This window comes from Mus caroli, unplaced genomic scaffold (assembly GCF_978045245.1).
Source record: "Mus caroli unplaced genomic scaffold, Mus_caroli_1 scaffold_6, whole genome shotgun sequence".
NCBI lineage: Eukaryota > Metazoa > Chordata > Mammalia > Rodentia > Muridae > Mus > Mus caroli.
The window spans coordinates 125,772,989-125,787,661 of NW_028227261.1; the positions used below are offsets into that span (position 1 = coordinate 125,772,989).

The following is a 14,673-nucleotide window of genomic DNA, read 5'->3' on the forward strand; positions in this document are numbered from 1 at the left end:
AATATCAAGTGTACGGGATGACAGGTCATTACAGAGAAAGTCATATATGCCCTGGAGTGGATGGCGTTCCTGTTCTCCTGGGCTCAGGGAGGTGTAGTGCTCAGGAAGCCAGCAATTGCTCTAGGCAGTGAGCAGAGAGCCATAGATGCTTCAGCTCCTTCCCCAGCTGGCTACTGCAACTCACTCAGACCCCACTGTGTGAGGTACCCATGTGGCAATTAGTCTTCTTAGATATTTTATATGCTCATGATTATCTTCAATTCAAATTTTGCTAGTTGAAATTTTTTTTTTATTATTTCAGCATCGTGACTATTTCTTAAGGGTACTCTAAACATGTGAAATATCATTCTTTATATTTATTAAAATAATACATAAGTACTTTGAGTTTTATTGAAAAAATAGCTATATCTAAAGAAACATCAGTGAATATTTTACACCTATTTTAAATTTTTAAATTTTTGTGTGTTATTTTAAAATGAGATTTCTCTCTGTGTAGTCCTATGTATTTTATGTAGACCAGGGAGGCCTTGAATTTGTAGACAGCGGCCTGCCTCTGCCTTCCAAGTGCTGGGTAAAAAGGCACATGCCAGCATACTAAACTCTAAAGTTTTAATCTCTACTTGAAGGTTTAGATTGATCTCCTTGTGTGCTATTCAGAAGAAAAAAAAATCTAATTTAATTCCCTGGATAGTACTTGATACTTCAAAGGGTGTCATATTTCCAAAAAGTTTGAGTCATATTTGCTTTTGTTTACATGTTTGAGTCTATTTGCTTTTGTTTACATATACAAATATTTTTGTATACAGCTTTGAAGTGTTGAAAGGCTTATTATTATTTAGGATTTGAGCAATTAATGCTGTTTACAAGATAAGCATGTTACACAGCATACATTTAACTTATAGACATACAGATAATCAAGAGCACATCTTGTTGTAAATGTAAGATTCACTACTGCCCTCAGAACCTGATCCTCTAAACTGTGTTTTCCAGTACACACAAGTGGGAAATGGGAGCAATCACATTAGACAAAGGCACACAGCGCAGCCTGACGTATTCTCAATAGCAACTATTACACATAAGGTACAGAGAAAGCAGGGCAGCTCCACAATACCAAGTCACAGCAAAATTAACGACACATGCAGATTTGATCTTGCCCTATTAAAGATGTTCACTGGTAAGAAAGAGTCTAGTATAAACTTCTCAGACCCCCTCACACAAAACTGTTACTTTATCAACATCCACTGTATCTTGTTTTGTGTTCCATCTGTATACAAGGATAAAAGATACCATGGGAGAACACAGAGATGGCACTGCTTCTTGAAACAGTGAGGCTTAGAAATGTCAGATAGTCTCTCCATGTCACTGATATCATTTATTTTTTAACAGACTGTGGTGGAGATTGAAAACATGAAGGGGACCACAATAGCACTATGACTTGATATTTAGCAGGTAAGGATTTCAGGGAGCAACCTAAGGCTCACTAGTGGAATCCCTACCAGCCTCCATGTTAGAAAATCAAGTTCCCAATGAACACTCATGATGTTGGGAATGTATCTATAATATGTAATGTGGAGAAATTTAAAAGTCTTACTGCTCATCTTTCAAATTGCATTAAATTGTATTTCCCCTTTAACAGATGGGAAAACAGATTTGAAGCAAAAGTAACCTGAATTCTTCAAATAATTCCACTTGCCTGCTTTAAAACTGGATTTAGAATACAGGTCTGCACACATAAAACCGTATGCTGTTCATGACAGGAGTCTCAGTTTGATGTTAGCTCTCAAGAATTTTAGTTACTCTAAGTAATCTTGTAATTTTCAATAGATATATTATCTCTTTTATGTACTGCTACTAAGTCACTACTATTATTTTGGTTTAGAAGTCTATGTAATAATACTCTAATACATTTTAATGAGAGATATTAAATAGACCATCTCAATTTCACTATGAATTCTGGCACTGCACAATTATGGAATGCATTCATGGCTATAATTAAATAAGGGTAATACTAGAAAAATGTTCGTAATTCTTTCCTTTGAAGTAATATTTGGTTGTAGTGCAGGTAACATTGAAAATTATAAGTTGTAACAAGTTAGTTTATCTAACCTCAAAGGAAACTATCAATTTAGAGTTATTAAAAGTAAGTACCAGTTCTTTAGAGGCAGCGTATTAAAATAAAAGCAAGAGCGTGTAAAAGAAGAACCTTTGTGTCTGGCGATAACAGTGAGCAAGTGGGTGGTAAAATCCTTGGGAAGGAAGTAACAGATGTTCTTAAAATTAGAAACTGAGATAAGCTATCTATGTAAAATAGCTAAAGTCAAATACTCGATGAGATAAACTTATAAAGTAGCCTAATCTGGAATGAGCATGAAACAGAATTCAGTCTCCCAAATACTACAAAATGGCTGCACGGGGACCCTGGTAACTTTCCTGTCTGAAAGTGCAGGTGGTTTTCTGAAATGCACTAGGAGAAGACCTCAGAGGAAAAGACATGCAAATGCACAAAGGGACAGTTTCTGGTACCAGGACCTATGGATCATCCAAGAAAGACTGCATAGGAACTGTGAGATAACCACTTAGAATTTCCTTCTCTTCTTTTACATCTAAATTAGCTCCATGAAACTTGAACTCAAAGCCACTTTTAAGGGTGTTTAATCCTTTGGAAAAATAAATTGTAATAAGAAACACACCAGTGTAATGTCCTGCCTGCTAAGCTTCCCCTTTTTTTGCAATTGAACATAAGTGTGAAGGAGCATGGTGTTGCATTCACTGAGAGTGAGGATTATGTAAAAATTGTGTCAAATATTTAATTGTCTCTATAAAAATAAATTCTCACCTATGATTTTAACAACAGTTTTCTGGTTACGGCAAAGCCCTGAATTTGATTCTTTTGATTGATCTTTCTGTCCTTGAGCCCTTATGTGAAAAAATAAATTTACTAACCTAACTCAATTTTTGTATACTAAGTGAGTTTTGATTTTTTTTTTGTCCGTTTCTTAAACAGAAAACCAGATGAAGAAAGATTCTAGGAAAGTTCCATATACTAGACTTCCAGAACTTTCTTTATTATATCTACAAAAATTTTTGATAGCATACAATAAGATCTGTTGTTTGCTGCCATGAAAAAACCCTAGATTTTAATATTCAAATATTTTAATGACAATATGTCCTTCTATATTGTAAACTTATTCAAATAATATTTGCAACTCAAATTCCTTTTAAAAACACAAAAAGGCAGTCTGGTTTAGCACTTATAAAATAATTACCTAAGAAAAGTATTATTAATGGACCCAACTTCTAAGTACAAATATAGTTAAGACAGTTGATTCTATAAGCCTGTATTTGGTTCTCCTTCTGCATTCCTACTAATCACATTACCACAGTTGCCTTCCCTGGATTCCAGGTGTTAGAGCAATGAGGGCCCTGGCCTCCGAGTTGATTTCTGTCTAATGCAGTCTACAGAACAATCAGAGCTCTGTTTAAAAGAATGCATGCTCTAAATGAACATTCCTTAAGTCCACACAAAAACACTAAGCATTGTTCACTCTGCTCCAGGCTAGGCAATAAAGCTAAAATGGCTCCTCTCCCTTCTACACCAGTGTTCAGATATCAAGACTGGGTTTGGTTCTTTTACTTTATAACCCATGGATATCTAATTATTTACTGCATAATCAAGGCCGGAATAATGGCAATATCAATGGTCATGTTAAAGTGTGTGTGTGTGTGAGGGGGGAACATCGTGGTATTCCACCCAGAGACAAAGAACTACCGGAAGATAACAGACTGGTAGGAGAAAGAATATCAGCCTTTCCCAGGGATAAGCATTTATTAGTTTTCCAAGCTGAGTTATCAGCCTTGAACATATCACCAACAGATCTAGATTCAGCAGGTTACATTTATATATAGCTCTCTGTCTCTGTCTCTGTCTCCATCTCCGTCTCTGTCTCTCTGTCTGTCTGTCTCTCTCTCTCTCTCTCTCTCTCTCTGTGTGTGTGTGTGTGTGTGTTTGAATAAAAATCAAAGAAAAGAAAGTTATCAACTTGAGGGGAAATGGGAGGATCTGAGGGAGGGGACCTGGGAGAAGGGAGATGGAGGAGTAGGGAGGAATGTAATTCTATTTCATTTAAAATACATTGAAATAAATAAATTAACAATCAAATATGTAAAGGTCCTCTTTATATGATCCACTGAACTTAAGGATGTTCGGGGAAGACTTCCTGCTTGGGAGTGGGCACATCCACCGATGTCAGGCACACTTGACATTACCCTTGACATTTGACTAGAAATCCATATCTTGTTTGGAGATTCATATTGACTGTACATTAGGAGAGTTTTGAAAAGACACAATTTCCTTGACTAAGTAACAGTTATTAAATCATGACTGGGTCCTGGATAATTTTGTTTTAAAAATTATTAATTTGTATTCACTTTATGAAATGGTGAATTTAGGGGCTTGCTGACCATACACATAGGCTTAAAAGCCAGGCACAGTGGCATTCCCTTGTGATCCCAGTGCTGGCAGGTGGAGACAGTAGGATCATAGGAAGCTTGCTGGCCTGCCAACCCAGCCAAACCGGCCAGCCCTGTGTTCAGTAAGAGACATTCTCTCAAAAGAAAAAAAAAGTGGAGAGCAATCCAGAATGATGCTAGCTATTGACTTTAGCTGTCTACACACACATCTGCATACAAATACATATATCACAAAGAAAATTGAAAATCATAGTAGATTTAATGTACGGCAATTTCATGCATGTCACAATCTTTGCTCATATTGGATATTTCTGTGTTTTAAAGTAAATCACGTTTTCATTACCAGCTTCTGAAGATCCTATGTAGTTCTTAAAATTATAGATGTTCATGTAAGATGCACAACAAAAAAGTAATCTTACCTCAATTTAAAAGATCATGATTTAGAGTAACAAGCTACCCAAACCATAAGACTTAAAGAAATATTACAAAATAAAAACACCCCTATAAGCCAATCAACACCGGAAACAAATAACTATTATGAAATGAAAACACATATAAGGAAATCACAGAAAATAAATATTTCTGTACAGAAGATATATAGAGGCTCATAGGCACATACAAGGATATAGAAAAGCATTAGTCACTACAGAAGAGCATGTCACAGGCATATGAAACCCATCTACATTGAAGAAGATGGCTGCAGTTGCAAAGGCTATTTAAAAAGAGAGCATGAAAAAGGCATGAGGGTGGGAAAATTACATAGGAGGGGCATCCAGAGGAGCTGAAGGGGGCCTGGAGTGGACGTAATTGAGTATAGCATTACTGCAGGATGAATATAAAAGTAAAACTAAACATGGCAAAACCACCAGAAGAAAATTAGCAACAAAACAGGGAAATGGGAAATAGAGTAAGTGGCTCTACCATGACCATGAGGATGTGACAGTTCCTCACATGGGTAAACATTGTAACCATGAAATGTAATGGAATATATGTATTTATCAAAAACAAACAAACAAAAAACCCCAACACCCCTAAATACTGACACACACAGTAGGCAGTACAAATAACCTGACACATGAAGGAACAAAGTTACTGACTTATATATGTTAAATATCCAAAGCAGGTAAGTATCTACTGATAGATGTAGATTTATGGTCATGGGGAGCAGCAACAAGCAGAGCTGAGTGCTGTTAGTGGGAAGTGTCTCATGGTGGTGGTGATGCCAATGGCCTGAAAGTAATGTGCAGTGGCTATGACTATGGGACACTTATTTTTATGACCTTCAACAGTTGCTCTATATGGCATAGGAACTGTATTGCATTATAGCTTTAATAATTAAGTCTAATAATAGTACAACTTCATATCTGAATGTCCGAGCAGGCAAATGTTAGGGAAAATACAATGATTTAACTGGGCATATAAATTCCTTTTCAACAAATACACTCTGTATGTGAACATTCTGTAACATTTATATGTAAGAAATTACTAGCAAATCACTAATAACATCATCAACGTCTTTCCCCATGTTTATTCTGTGTGCAGTTTACAGTTGCAGAGCTTAACTCTTATCTGTACAGAAACTTATGATGTAAAAGAAATGATTAACAGTTCAAACTTATAGTTATGATTATATAGTATAATTTTAGTTTAAGTTTTGCTCTTCCGTTTTGCTATGGTGTTTTATATAGGTTGATCTCGTCTCAAACACACCAAGTAGCTGAGGTTGGAGCAGCATCAAACATCAAACTTCCAGTCGTCTGTGTCTACTAATGCTAGGCTCAGTCAGGAACCACAGTGTCTGACTGCAGGAGAGACCTTGGATCCATCAGATTAGAGCTGTATATGAGGGAGTAAGTGACCTCACCCTGCACAGTCTCCTTGTTTCCCTGTTACTTTGTGAGGCAAAGGTCCTTTGCTTCCCCTGCACCATCCACACTCCAATTCCCCGTGTGCTAAGGGAATAAAACTGGATTCTTCTTGCTCAGGTCCTACTCCGTTTCTAGACCTGGGATTTTAAACACAATTGAAGTTTTTCTAAAGGAATTGTGTGTGTTTGTGTGTGTGTGTCTGTGTGTTAAATATGAGGGTTTGCAGATGTTTCCGGCCACAGTAACACAGCTGCAAAGAGTTTATTAATTATGAACTAAAGGATTGTTCTGTAATTGAAACTTTCTGGCCTTTAATATTATTTCAGAATCTATGTACATACATGGCCGGGTCTCTAATGAATGCCATCATTTTATTTATTGCAGATGGATTTTTTTTTTTGCTTAATTCAGGACAGGGAGTTTGTTTCCATAGGAGCTTTCAAATATTTGTGTCATGTTAATATCTCTGCTTCCATAAGGCGGAGGGGAAGCACAGCTTGCAGAAATAGTACTCCCTCTGCTCAATGTGCTGACCTCATCTGGAAGAGACAGATCCAGAATCTGTATTTTAATCCTATTGACAGGCCCGCAGTGGGAATAATTACAAAAGTCAGCCTGCAATCCAGACCTCCTGTCATTGATAGGCTATGGTTTTTCACATTGAGAATGAACAGCGGGCAGGGAGGATAAGACCAACATGATGTAATGAGTACATTATGGTCTGTGAAGCACCATCCACATTACCCTATAACTAACTTGCAAAAATGTACAAAAGAGACCATGAAGAATATTCTGTTCTGAGCAGGTACTTAAGTGTCTGGAAACAATTTGAGAGTTTTAAGACTGAGAAGCATTATTCATTGCAGGGAACGTAGTAAGTGCACGAATGTCTGGTATTTATTTTGGCTATTTAATTGAGGGTTTAATGTATGTATGTTATAAGGTGGAAATGAAAACAATAAAGCCTTCGAAGCTTTATTTTTAAAATAGATGGTGTAAAATGAAGTAGATCTGCCTATGAAGTATTTTTTAACTAAATTATCGATTTGGATGTGATAAGTTTGCTAAGATGCAACGTTTAAGCATTCTTTTTACCAGAATATCATTGTGATTAGAGTGTCACTATCAGAATGGTAGAAGAACAGAATTAAAACGTATGGTTGAAACGTTCTAGTTCCTTTTTTGTCTTCTTTATTTTCCCTTCTAAATGCTAGACCATGACAGAGAGGTAATGTGATGCAGAGAAAGAGACTTCGATTTTAAACACCTGTGTTCAAATCTTACTTGACCATGAAAGAATGTACTTGAGGGGAACTCGTTTAACACTAGGTTTCAATTTCCTCTGTTGCTCTGTTATTAACCCTAAAATACTAAGTATAAAATATTTGTGGGTTTTGTTGTTCTACTTAATTCATTTTCATGATGTCACCTATCTCTTTGGAAAGGCTTAAGAAGAGCACAGCACTAGTTTGCCTAGCTGCCAAGTGACCCAATCGCTGATTAATTGAAATGGTTTCTTTAAAGCCGTGAATATTCCTATTACATCCTCCCTGCGCATCACAGAAAGTGGTATGCAAATGCAGGACATTTGCTCAGTCTCTCAGTGAGAATGTGGAAGAGAAGGGCTGTCTTGCATGTACACATCAATTTCCCTTACAGTCCCTGGCTGCCTATCACGACTTGTAGTCTATCACATCTAGCTCTCCAGAGCCACTATTTTAAAACTCTTTTCCAAGATCTGAATGATCTTGGAACTGTTGTACATAAAAATGCAGAAATATCTCATTAAAAATCATAAAAAAGAACAACATCAACAACTAATCAACTCCATGAAGAGGAATAATGAAAGTAACATGTCCCACCCCTTTGAGGACTATCCATATGTCGCAGTCTAGGACTTCAATTTTTCAATTCATTCGTTCACTCTCTCTCTCTCTCTCTCTCTCTCTCTCTCTCTCTCTCTGTGTGTGTGTATGCGTGTGCGCACACATAAGAATGCACATACATGCATATATGTATTTAAAATTATTTACTATCAAGACTTATAACTGCACTAAAAAAAATATAATTCAAAACCAAGGAATGTTACCTCTACTCAGAGTCTATAGTAAACTGTATTATTATTACGGATTTCTTAAGGGTGAACCCTTAAATTAGGGCAGCTAGTTTTGCACACTCAAATGTATTGATCTGTAGTAACTATGCAGTGTGTTTTATTTAAGACACAACTTTACTGTTATTCACTAAATGACTTTGTTCTAAGTGTGGGTGAACAATAAGCTGGAACGGTTCCAGGGAGGATTTTAGTCATGGGCACAATTTTACTGCACTGCATTCATGATGCTGCCAAGGTTGCTTTCAAATATTTTTTCTTACATTCATTACAATGTCTGCCATATAGCTTACAAATTCTGTGATATTATCCATTCCTCTTATTACAAAATACTGAGAAAGGCCAGGCAACATAGACTATATACAAAAATATCTAACTTTTCTGAGTGAGAATTCCTCCTTTTAAAGAGCGGTGCACATTATGTAATAAATTTTATAGAAATACTTCTCAAAGGATTATGTTTGTGTTTTAGGACTGGCAAAAGATCTCAGCAGGTGAAGGCACTTGCTGCTGAGCTTGATGAGTTGGAGCCCCGAGAGCCCACATGACAGGAGGGAATTGAATCTTACAAATTGACCTCTGATGTCTACACATGTGCCACAAAACACACACACACACACACAGAGAGAGAGAGAGAGAGAGAGAGAGAGAGAGAGAGAGAGAGAGAGACTGAATAAATAAATAATAAAACTTTGAAAAGAGTCTAAAGGCCTACAATTACATTACATTACATTTTACATTTTATATTAGCTGATGTTTTCACAGCTAAAAGGCAGTATACTTTGGGCTAGGGGTTTGACCCAGGGTTGAGCACATGACAGGCACATGTTAGGCTCCAGGCTGAGTATTCACCATGCCCCATGCCCACAATATGAGTATGGTGTCTGTTGCATTTCCTATGTATATGAGCTTTACAAACTTTCTTATGTTCATAGAGTCCAATTTTCTAGCCTACAGTATGAAATTCAGCTTAAGCAAGATTGCGGTGGATTAGGAGAGATGGTAAAATAAAAGACAAGGCACAGAATTTGACGTGGCATCATGGAATAAACACACAAGAAATATGTAACAATTATTACTTTCTAATGTCAGTTTCTGCACAAGTGTTTGATCCCATCTAAATTTCTATATTTGATGAATGTGATGTATGTCTGCGAACAGGTATGCACTTTGTACAGCAAGAAATCCAGATGGTTAACCAAATACAGCCAAGTAATTTATTCACTGACTGAATAATTTCTGTGTTCTAATGGTGTTTCCACCACTGTGCTAGACAATGGAGAGGAAGGCTGTCTCTAAAGAGCAGATATGATAACCTCTAAAAATAACGTGTCACCATACACACTACCTGCTTTATGTGGTATGGGCAATTACATGATAAGCTTATGTGCACTGAATTTCTAATAACTATAGGAGATGATGGACTCTATAAATTATATATTTTGTACCTTAATACATATATTTTTACAACAGCCTAACTGTCTCTGACGTCAGTTGTGAACAGACAACAAGGTCGACTTTGATGCCAGAGTCATAGTCTACCATCAGTGTGAAGTGAGAAAATCACGCCGGGCAGATAGTCACGCAAAAAGCACATGTAAAGACTACTATTGACCACTTACATTTAAACCAGAGCGCCATTTCTGACAGCTATTGGTTTTGTTCTCAAGGGTGCTTTGGGAGGATCTGGGAATAGCACAATAATCTATAGGGGCTGATTACCTCAAGTTTATATGTATTGCAACTCAACAAGAAAACACACAAACACATCTGTAATTTGCTTAATTTTCAGAAAACAAATACTTTAACTCGGTAGAAAAATAGTCAATGTGTGTCCTTTCATGATGTATTTAGATTTACATATTTATAGAAAGTACTGGTAGAATACAGAGCCAAAAGGAGAGTGACTTCTTAATTTCTCAGTGTACACCCTTGGATGTAAAGCAGTCCAACATGGAATTTTCATAATCAGTTTGCTAGAATAATTTAAACAATGAATACAACAAAACATATTTGAAAGCAGCTATTTTTTGGAATCTATGTTTGCCTTATTTAGTTGGTTATAAAATGTGAACCAGTGCTAAGCCTTGTGAAGCAAAACACCCTAAAGCCATTGAAGGCCATTTGAACATGTGAAGAGATAAATAATCATTTCTGTTATGTCAGGGGAAAATTTTCTGGAGATCATAAAGGAATCCATTTACCCTGAAGCAGGACATTTTAAGAAGATGCATCAGGATGGTGAAGAGGTTCACTCATCCTTAATATCTGAAAATAAAAGCGGAATAAATCTTTACAAAAAATGATACTTTGTGGATCAATACTTCTTTGTTCAAAAAAGGGAGGTAGCTACAAATTAAAAAAGAAAGAAAGAAAAGGAGGGAAGAAAGGAAGGAAGGAAGGAAGGAAGGAAGGAAGGAAGGAAGGAAGGAAGGAGGGAAGGACAGAAGGAAGGAGGAAAGGAAGGAAGGAGATGGCCACAAACTCATACACATATAGTCTTGTGAGATCAATAAAATGAGACAGTCAGTGTTCTCTGTCTTCCTCCCACAGTTGTGACACTGAAAGAGCAAACTATGTAATCAATCACTGGTTTTATCTTCATACCTAGCAAATATCGGACCCATTATTTTTCAGTTCTGTATACTGTGTATCCACAGCAATTTGCAAACACAAAAATAAAGGTATATGACGGATATCATTCCAACTTGCTTTTAAAAAGTGAATACGTTAGAAAGTGCATACATTAGATACGTAAAGAAGCGCTCCCTGCTGGTTCATTCCATTTTTAAAGTAGTAACAACCAACGATGTGAGAACTGCCTATCACTTAAAAGCAACATGTCTTGTTCTTTCTGGCTTTCTGAGACTTCACTGAATTCACTGTGCCATAACTAGTTCTTCATATGTGTGTCACCTACTTCACTGTGAATCCTGATGGTGGGATTCTGCCCTATGTATCCATGCGTCTTTGGAGCACACACTGGATAGTCTATACTCAGTAACCAATCTGTGCTCTTTCCCCCAATCTAAATGCCCAGCACCTTCAAAGACTATTTTACTGACTTCTTTAACCACATGTTTCATAAAAGTCCGATCAATGGGACTGGCAGGTGACGTTCTGACTGGTGGCCAGGGAGACATCAGCTACCTCAGGCAGGGAGTCAACCACTGATTCTGCTTGTAATGAAACTCCCTGATACACTGTCCAGGCCAACACCAGCACAGCAGCCGCTGAGCATGTGCTTTGCACGATTGCTAGCTAACATGACTCCATAAGCACATTTAACAGAACAGCATGAATAAATGAGAGAATGACAAGGAAAGTACTTTATGAATGTAATTGGAACATCTTCCTTAAACATGGAGGAGAGGAATCAAGAAAGGGGAACAATTCAGTTGTAAATCATAAATGAGGAAAAAAAAATGTTACTGGCTCAGGGCTCCATTTAAAAGCCAAGTAGTAAAAGAGTAACAATTTGCCTGGGCTCTGGGTTTTAAAAAGGACTATTTTCCCACAAATATAATACATCCAAACATCAGGGGGAAAAGTAGTTTTAGATTAGCATTGTCACACAGTAAGTATATAGAAATTTTATTTTTGTATAAAACTTGGAACAAGACAGGCCACTATTAAAATAAATTCGTATAATTAAGGTTTCTATTAGAAACTACAAAATATCACTAAAGCCCTTTGTTATGGAAACCCTTTTGATTTATTTCTTTCTGGAACTCTTTAAAACAATTATTGTAGAGTGAACAAAGGCTAATTTAAATACAATGGGACATTACATCTTTTGTTACAATTTATTACAGGCACAAGCACACATATACATCAATTTGCCCTCTTATATACTTGCATTTTTACCATTATGTCTCTGGAGTAAAAGGATTAATTTGATCTTTGGCCTATAATATACATATAACAAAACATGGGTGGGCTAAAGCTATTTACATGTCCACATGCTAAGTCTTATTTGCAGGCTTACACTTGAACCAGGATCGCATAAATCCATAAAATACTTTTGACCCCACTAAAGGCAATAGCTAGCTCTACAAAGCAAAGCATTCAACACTAATACAAAGATGTAGAAAACCTGAGTAACTGACAGGCTTTCTCATGGGAAAGGACGATAATGTAGACTGCATGCATCCGAACGAAAAATGTATCAATCATTCTTATAATTAAAAGGAAAAATGGATGGAACGACTTGTTTTATCTCTGTGCTAATGGTGCTATAAAACAGTATTATGGATAGAGAGCTGAGAGTGTATTAAATTATCTTAATATTTTAATATGAAAGCAATCTAAAAGCTGACTACAAATATGGAAATGTCCATCAGTACTAACCAGAAGAGAGAAGATAGCTAGAAGCAGTTAAGACAGTGCACTCCTATGAAGAGGTGAAGATAAAAAGTCAGTGAGAGCATTAAAGTACAAAATTGTCACAGGCAGAGGCTGTGACATGGTGGCCTGGGTCTAATAAAAATTAAGCATGGACTTTATTAAATACAAGCTGAATTATCCTATAGAGTCAACGCTCATCCAAATATCCAAAAACCAGAAATTAATAAATATATCTAAATAAACAGAATATATGCAGTCCAAGGGGCAAATAATTAGGTACTATGCAATTCAGAAAAGAAAAAAAAAAGAACTCAGCATTATTTACTTTCTGAAATAAGTACTTTGTGATTGAGTGGACATCACAGGAGAAATGAGGATTTAACAGTAGGCATTTTCCACTCTTGCTTTGATTTCACTATAGTGAACGCAACACCAGTGGCAAAGACAGAGGGGAAACCAGCTTTAAAAAGGAGGGGAAACAGTCTACACTTATGAGCATGCAGACATTCCCTCTGCAATGTTTGGCATGATTATTTTGTAGTTTAAATTAGTAGATTTTACATAAAGTTCTTAAGAAATAGGGTAGCCGGTGAATTCTTTCAAGCTGTAGATGTTAAAGGACTATGTCTAGACATGATGTCAATAAAGGTTGCTACGTTCTTTGATTTCCAGACTTAAATTCTTCTTTTTATATAAACAGCATCCAGTGTTATAAAATATTTCACAAAGGTAGAGTTCAGAGAAAATAGTGTCATACAAATAAGATGGATTGTTTCTGTTATCTGCATGAAACACTGGCCTTATACGATGTACATCTAAGTTACTAAGTTATCCAACTCTCATGAAAGTTTTCCCGACTTTTAAAGTTTTCTGTTCACTCATGAAAGTATCCGTGCACCTAACTGCATAGCCCTGCCTTTTAAGCTCCAATAACCTAAGTGTTATATGTATGGTTAGCTGAACATTCTTCTTTCCACAAAGAAAGAGAGACACACAGAGAAAGACAGACACAGATACAAAGAGACAGACAGAGACAGAGATGTGACAGGGAGAGAGAGACAGAGGGAGGGGAAAAGAACCTGAAAATACAAATGGGTCAGATGAGATAGAAACTGCCAGGTATGGAACAGAACATTTGACTTCTTCAACCATTACTGAAAGAATAAGAAGCCTTGCCTTACTAAACCCCATTTAATCACACTTCTGTTAACTCAACATTATTTTAGAAACATGTTGGAACAGGTTCTCATTCTCACGACCACCTTGTATTACTATGCTCTGGAATTCAATATTACTGTTTGCAGGTGGCTTAACACATAGAACTGTCACATTGCATTATGTGGAATAATACATTTTAATGATGTTCCTGGCTTAGGGTTCATCACATTCTCTAAAGATATTTTTTAATGTATGAAATAAAACTGAATGTTATATAACAATATATAACATATATTCCTTTACTTACAAACACCTGTTTAATTAGTGTGTTATATAAATCATATACGTATCTAAATGTACAACTTAAGCCTCCTTAATAGTTTCAATATATTTTGATTGGATCCTTTCAATAACAGAAAATTAATTTTAAGAAGTTTATGAAACTTCACTCACTATCCTGTCTGTTTTTATGAGATTTTCTTTGTCCTGACCAAAATTAATTGGCCTAATAGACTGTTATGTTGACAGTGGAAAAATTCTATCAATTATTTCACAGTAGATAAAATATGCTAAGGACATGCTTAAATTTATGTAACTTGCCACACATTGCTAAGACACCTAACATAAGAAAGTGTGAACAATTTTAGAGATTTAAAACTCTTAAGATACTCTAGTATGTAGGCAGGAGGTAGAAAGAAAACAATCAATTTTTTTGTT

General features: G+C 36.3%; 1 protein-coding gene across 7 annotated transcripts in view; it reads right to left on the minus strand.

Moving 5' to 3' along the window:
• Positions 1–14,673, minus strand: part of Epha7 (EPH receptor A7) — a 152,576-nt gene that overhangs the window by 95,867 nt on the left and 42,036 nt on the right. The gene's annotated exons all lie outside the window — the stretch shown is intronic.